Genomic DNA, 6,949 nt, shown 5'->3' with positions numbered 1-6,949 from the left:
ATGTACCCTAACATTGGACAGTAGAGAGCTACATAATCTAATATGAAGAGTACTACTTTTCTTCATCATGATTTATGGACATGCACATTTAATTCATGTAATGCTGAGCTATAGAAAGCACAATTTAGCTCATGATGATGCTGTTTCAGGTCTGTTTCCTATTTACCATTGGCAACCTGCACTGTTATTCATTTCAGCATTTAGTTAATTCTACTGCCAGCACCCACTCACTAAATGCAGCTGGAGGAATGAGAACAGAAACTGGTAGATTTTCTGAAGCTGACCAAGGAAAAATATTTTCCTGATGCTATATGCACTAATTATATTAGAAAAGAGATATAATGTTAATATGCATGGATACCTTTCATAGTTGGTTAAACAGTCCTTTCGCATGTCACACCTGAAATTCACCACTCCATCATGTACACATGGATCTTTCAGTGTGATGGAGACAATATTTACTGCCTCGTCTTTACTGTCCACTTTTTCATTGTTCACATTTCCTCACCTTCTTCTTTCTGTCAGCTATCCTCTTCATCTTTTTTGTTTGTGTGGTTCATCTTTTTTACTACAGTATAGGTCTGTAATGTGTATGAAGCTGGTCAGCGCCGAAACTACGCTGTTGTGGATGGATGCAATGCAATAATGTACTGAGAAGTATGTCTGTGCATATTCTTGTGTGCCATGAACGTTGTTTGCTATATCTTTTCTCACTCATTCCATTCTCTTTTCACTCTCTGTCATGGAATGCTCTGTGATTTGGGTTCACTGTCCAGTAGGGGGGTTTATTGGGCTGCTGCCCCCTTCTTGATCCTCTAATAACAAATACAGGAAGCTGCTGTCGCTGGACAAGGGCAGAAAGAGGACAACACAGAGTTTGTACATTTAAAAAAAAAAGTTCATTAGACCAACATTTAATTTTTGTACCATGTGTTTTTGACTATTGTAATATTCATTTGTGCTATTTAGACAGCAGGTGCATTATAGCTTTAATATATGCTTCAACATAAGCAGATGCTTTCATCCAAAAAGATTTACGAAAAGAAAATATGTTAGAAGCACTGCCTGCAGCTACAAGATACTTTTTTTATACAGTATATTATTTACTCTAATTACTGCTTTAGATTAAAAATAAAAAGCTAATTATGACTATAACGCTCGTAATTCTTCCAACTGCAACATTGTTTCTCATAATTGTGACTTTATAACTTTCAATGTAACCTATTTCACAATTTTAAATCTCACAGGTTGAATTGAATTCACAGCATATCTCAGAACAGAGCTTTTGCATTTGCTGGCAACGCTTTTCCATTCCTCCATAAACTTTACATTTGCTTGCAATTGCAAATACATTTGCTTCATATTTTTTACATAACCAGTTTTGCATTCACAAAAACAAAGTTTTTCATGTTTCCCCTCATGACCATGTCCCTTTAGGGGCATTATTTCTTATTTTAAGCTTTATCCAACAATTACTTTTTACTTTGAGGCAAAAAGACGAAAAAAATATTTGTTTTGCTGTTGAACTTTAAAGTTTTAAATTATGGAATTCATCCAATTGACATTGGGTTTTTCTTCTAAACAAAAGTAGCTGACTAGTCTGGCAGAAAATGAGTCAGAGAGAACATTAGATGTTTTTGCATGTCTTTGAGGATGCGTGAAGGCCAGCCTTGCCTTCCATGCAGAGCCCGCTGTACATGTGAAAACAGCTTGAGGCTGAATAAAGAAAGAACAGTGCTTGTCTGTGGGCCAAAGAGGATATGAAGGATAAGACGGATCTCCTCTGGGTTGAAAAACGTATCCTCAGTGCCCTTATTCTCAAGCGGAGAAATCTGAACCAGTCACAGCTTATGCTATCAAGTTAGTGAGTCCAGTCGACAAAAGATCTCTATACCATGGTCCCCTGCAGTGACTTTACGACGCTCATGACAAACAACAAAGCATGTATAATTTATATTACACTGCTGGGGAAGATGTTGAGATGGACTAAAGAGTATTTTTTGTTTTATTTAAATATGCTCCCCAAGCTAAAATCACTCTGAAAACCCAGCAGCAACATAAGCAGCATGAATTTTGTTGGTTGCGGTGGCCACTTTCTTAGACAGTAAAGCAGTGTTTTCAAAATGACTGTACAATTATGTCAAATCAAGGTTATTTTGCGTGCAGATCGGATAACCAATTGCACTGGCCAACTCGGTGCTTAGAAGTAATGTGTGATTATATGCTCAGCTTAGCTGGGAGTTACAGAAAAGAGTTTGTTGTACTTTTTGTTAAAATAGAAATTGTGAATTGCACTGCTTATTGTGTGGCTTCAAAAAATCCAGATGTGTGTATTTTCATTCTATAGAGCAGCTTTTTGGTTTTATGGAGTACCATTATCATTTCGTCAATCCTGGTGCACTGGGAAGCCGTCGGTTTTTAGGATATAAGAATTGTTTCATACCACATGCATAAGAAGAATGTAAATGGGGCTGCAGTGTTAATAACGGCCATAAATTATAAAAATGTTATCAGGAGAGAACCATTGAGAACTATTACAATCATGATTGTTACATCATGTCTTCATCATGGCACCTGTTAGTGGGTGGGATATATAAGGCAGCAAGTGAACATTTTGTCCTCAAAGTTGATGTGTTAGAAGATGGGCAAGTGTAAGGATTTGAGCGAGTTTGACAAGGGCCAAATTGTGATGGCTAGACGACTGGCTCAGAGCATCTCCAAAACTGCAGTTCTTGTGTGGTGTTCCTGGTCTGCAGTGGTCAGTATCTATCAAAAGTGGTCCAAGGAAGGAACAGTGGTGAACCGACGACAGGGTCATGGGCGGCCAAGGCTCACTGATGCACGTGGGGAGCGAAGGCTGGCCTGTGTGGTCCGATTCAACAGATGAGCTACTGTAGCTCAAATTGCTCAAGAAGTTAATGCTGGTTCTGACAGAAAGTGTCAGAATACACGGTGCATCACAGTTTGTTGCGTATGGGGCTGCATAGCCGCAGACCAGTCAGGATGCCCATGCTGACCCCTGTCCACCGCTGAAAGCGCCAACAGTGGGCACGTGAGCATCAGAACTGGACCACGGAGGAATGGAAGAAGGTGACCTGGTCTGATGTATCATGTTTTCTTTTACATCACGTGGATGGCCGGGTGTGTGTGCGTCGCTTACCTGGGGAACCCATGGCACCAGGATGTACTATAGGATGAAGGCAAGCCGGAGTGTGATGCTTTGGGCAATGTTCTGCTGGGAAACCTTGGGTCCTGCCATCCATGTGGATGTTATTTTGACACGTACCACCTACTTAAGCATTTCTGCAGACCATGTCCACCTTTTTATAGAAACGGTATTCCCTGGTGGCTGTGGCCTCTTTCAGCATGATAATGCGTCCTGCCACAAAGCAAAAATGGTTCAGGAATGGTTTGAGGAGCACAACAACAAGTTGTAGGTGTTGGCTTGGCCTTCAAATTCCCCAAATCTCAATCCAATCGAGCATCTGTGGGATAAGTCCGATCCATGGAGGCCCCACCTCACAACTTACAAGACTGCTGCTAACATCTTGGTGTCAGATACCACAGCACACCTTCAGGGGTCTAGTGGAGTCCATGCCTCGACGGGTCAGGGCTGTTTTGGCAGCAAAAGGGGGACTAATACAATATTAGGAAGGTGGTCATAATGTTATGCCTAATCGGTGTAAATTTGGTGTAAAGTTGTCCAGTAAAATATCCCAAATTGCTGCTAAAACTTGAAATCAATATTAGCTTTGATAAAGTGAAGTTTCTGTGAGTTGTGTGGACCAGTGTCTTCTGAGCAGTGAACTGCTAAATAAAGCATTAAGTGTGATGTGTGTGTGTGTCGTGACTAATGGAGATGAAAAATGTTCTCTAAGCATGAGACAAGGATTACTAGAATCTCTCAAACTTCCCTCAGAAGTCTGCTTGCTGTCAGATTATAAGGACTGTTCAAAAGGAGGAGATGATGCTATAAATAAAAGCCTTTAAGGACTTGAAAAGAGAACAATAATAATAATTGACCCACTGTGTATTTTACAGCAAGCACAGGATTATATGTAAGTGTCCAACAAATTAGACAGGATTTCTTAAAAAGAGGAAGGCTTTAGCATCCTGAAAGGCTGTTTTGATTACTGTGCATGTTTTTCATTATTGCTTGTTAATGTCAGGACAAAGAACATCAAGAACTAAGAAGTAATTTTGTTAACAAAGCTGGAAGGACACCAGGGTTTCTGTGGCCTGGATGTGCTGGAGAGGATCGCAGATCCTCAGCTTTCTGCTTGGCCCCAGTATCTTTTATAGTATTTCTCCCTTTTGAGGCTCCAAGAATACAACCATTGTGTTTTGCAAACAGACCAGTCATACTGTTATTAAACCTCTCCTCTAGGAAAAGGATCACAGGATCACCAGGAAACATGCACATTTGAACCTCAGAGCCATTATCCCTAAACAGCAGACACAAGCCCTGCTGCCTTATTGACTTTTAGGCCATGACACATTTGAGACCAACATATGGGATGTTTTAAATCATGTAGCATTTCTTTTTTCCCCCCGCATGCCCTATTTGAAATGTCCAGCTGCTGTTTTGCTCTCCAGATGTCGATGGAGCCACATGATGTGTGTAAATTTTACACTTTATTTTACAGTGTCCTTGTTACACTTTACATGTGGTTACTATAGTAATTACTATAAATTGTGCATAATTATTAAAGTTTAACCCCTCTTTTTTCTTTTACACGGTTCTCTGGAAAACCAAGTGATTTTCCACCTATGGCTGAACGGTTCTGAGTTGTGTCCACATTACCTAAACTACCCTGAAATACAAGTATATTTCAGCAATGCTTTCATGATTCATAATAGCTGCGAGTGGTATGACTTATAAGTACTTTAAATGAGTCCAAATGCCTTCAGTGTAATGTAATTCAAACTAAATGTGTCATGCCATAAGATTTCTTTTGAATGATCAGGCAAGGTCAGTGGGGGCATCCACAGCTTGCTGTAAATCATTTAGAATTGTGAGCTAGACATAGATGCTTAAAGAAACTCATCTTGAGGCGCTTTAAGCTTTGATAGATTACTTGGTTACGAGGATTCTGAGGTACTTATGTAAATTCCATTGAAGTAACCCGTTCCTACCCAGAGGCAGTTCTGTTGAATGAGCACAGAGGGGCCCTTTTCAGAGCTGTGGGCGTCATTCACACCTGAACTCAGCAGACATCACAGCTCATAAGTTCTATCTCATTACCTTGCCATTCAAGACATCATCTTTGATCCGAGGCCTCCAGCCATTCACCTGAGGCTTCACTCAAGAATCCAGCAGTGTGTCCTGAAACCTGAAATTCAGGAATAAAGATGCTGTCACGTCCCTGGGGGAAAAATTCCTTATTTATAGTATATATATATACAGGTGCTGATCATATAATTAGAATATCGTGAAAAAGTTCATTTTTTATTGTAAATTATTTTAAAAAATGAAACTTTCATTTATACTAGATTCCCTACATGTAAAGTAAAACATTTCAAACGTTTTTTTTTTTGTTGATTAGAGCGTACAACTAATGAAAGTCCAAAATCCAGTATCTCAAAATATTAGAATATTTACATTTGAGTTTCATTAAATGACCATCCCTACAGTATAAATTCCGGGTATCTCTTGTTCTTTGAAACCACACTAATGGGGAAGACTGCTGACTTGGCAAGGGTCCAGGAGACAATCATTGACACCCTCCACAAAGAGAGTAAGTCACAGAAGGTCATTACTGAATGGGGTGGCTGTTTACAGAGTGATGTATCAAAGCATATTAAATGCAAAGTTGACTAGAAGGAAGAAATTGGGTAGGCAAAGGTGCACAAGCAACAGGGATGACCACTAGCTTGAGAATACTGTCAAGCAAAGCCGATTCAGACACTTGGGAGAGCTTCACAATGAGTCAAATGAAGCCAGAGTCAGCGCATCAAGAGTCACCACACTCAGACATCTTCAGGAAAAGGACTACCAAGCCACTTCTGAAACAGAAACAACGTCAGAAGCATCTTACCTGGGCTAAGGAGAAAAAGAACTGGACAGTGAACAGTGGTCGAAAGTCCTCTTTTCAGATAAAAGTAAATTTTGCATTTCATGTTGAAATCATGGTCCCAGAGTCTGAAGGAAGACTGGAGACTCACAGAATCCAAGCTGCTTGAAGTCTAGTGGGAAGTTTCTGAAGTTAGTAATGATTTGGGGGGCCGTGACATCTGCTGTTGTTTGTCCATTGTGTTTTATCAAGTGCAAAGTCAATGCAGCCATCTTCCAGGAGATTTTGGAGCACTTTATGCTTCCATCTGCTGACAAGCTTTATGGAGATGCTGATTTCCTTTTTCAGCAGGACTTTAGCACTTCCAAGTGGTTTGCTGACCATGATATTACTGTGCTTTATTGGCCAGCCAACATGCCTGACCCCTGAATCTATGGAATATTTTCAAGAGAAAGATGAGAAACAGTCGATCCAACAATATACAGATGATCTGAAGGCTCAATAGTACCTCAGCAGTGCCACAGGCTGATCACTTCCATGCCACACTTCACTGATGCTGTAATTTGTGCTAGGAGCAAGTCATTTGCTGTAATATGTGCTGCCGACCAAGTATTGAGTGTACAAATGAACATACTTTAAACAACTTGAACTTTTCTGTTTTGAAAATCCATTTTTTGATTGATCTTAGGAAATATTCTAATATTTTGAGATACTGGATTTTGGACTTTCATGAGCTGTGCGCTCTAATCATCAAAATTTAAAAAAAAAAAAAAAACTTTTGAAATGTTTTACTTTACATGTAGGGAATCCAGAATATATGAAAGTTTCATTTTTAAAAATAATTTACAATAAAAAAATGAACTTTTTCACGATATTCTAATTATATGACCAGCACCTGTATATATATACATATACATACACAGCGCGTAAAATAA

Source organism: Megalobrama amblycephala, linkage group LG24 (genome assembly GCF_018812025.1).
Source record: "Megalobrama amblycephala isolate DHTTF-2021 linkage group LG24, ASM1881202v1, whole genome shotgun sequence".
NCBI classification, from domain to species: domain Eukaryota; kingdom Metazoa; phylum Chordata; class Actinopteri; order Cypriniformes; family Xenocyprididae; genus Megalobrama; species Megalobrama amblycephala.
Note: the sequence above shows the minus strand (reverse complement) of the source record.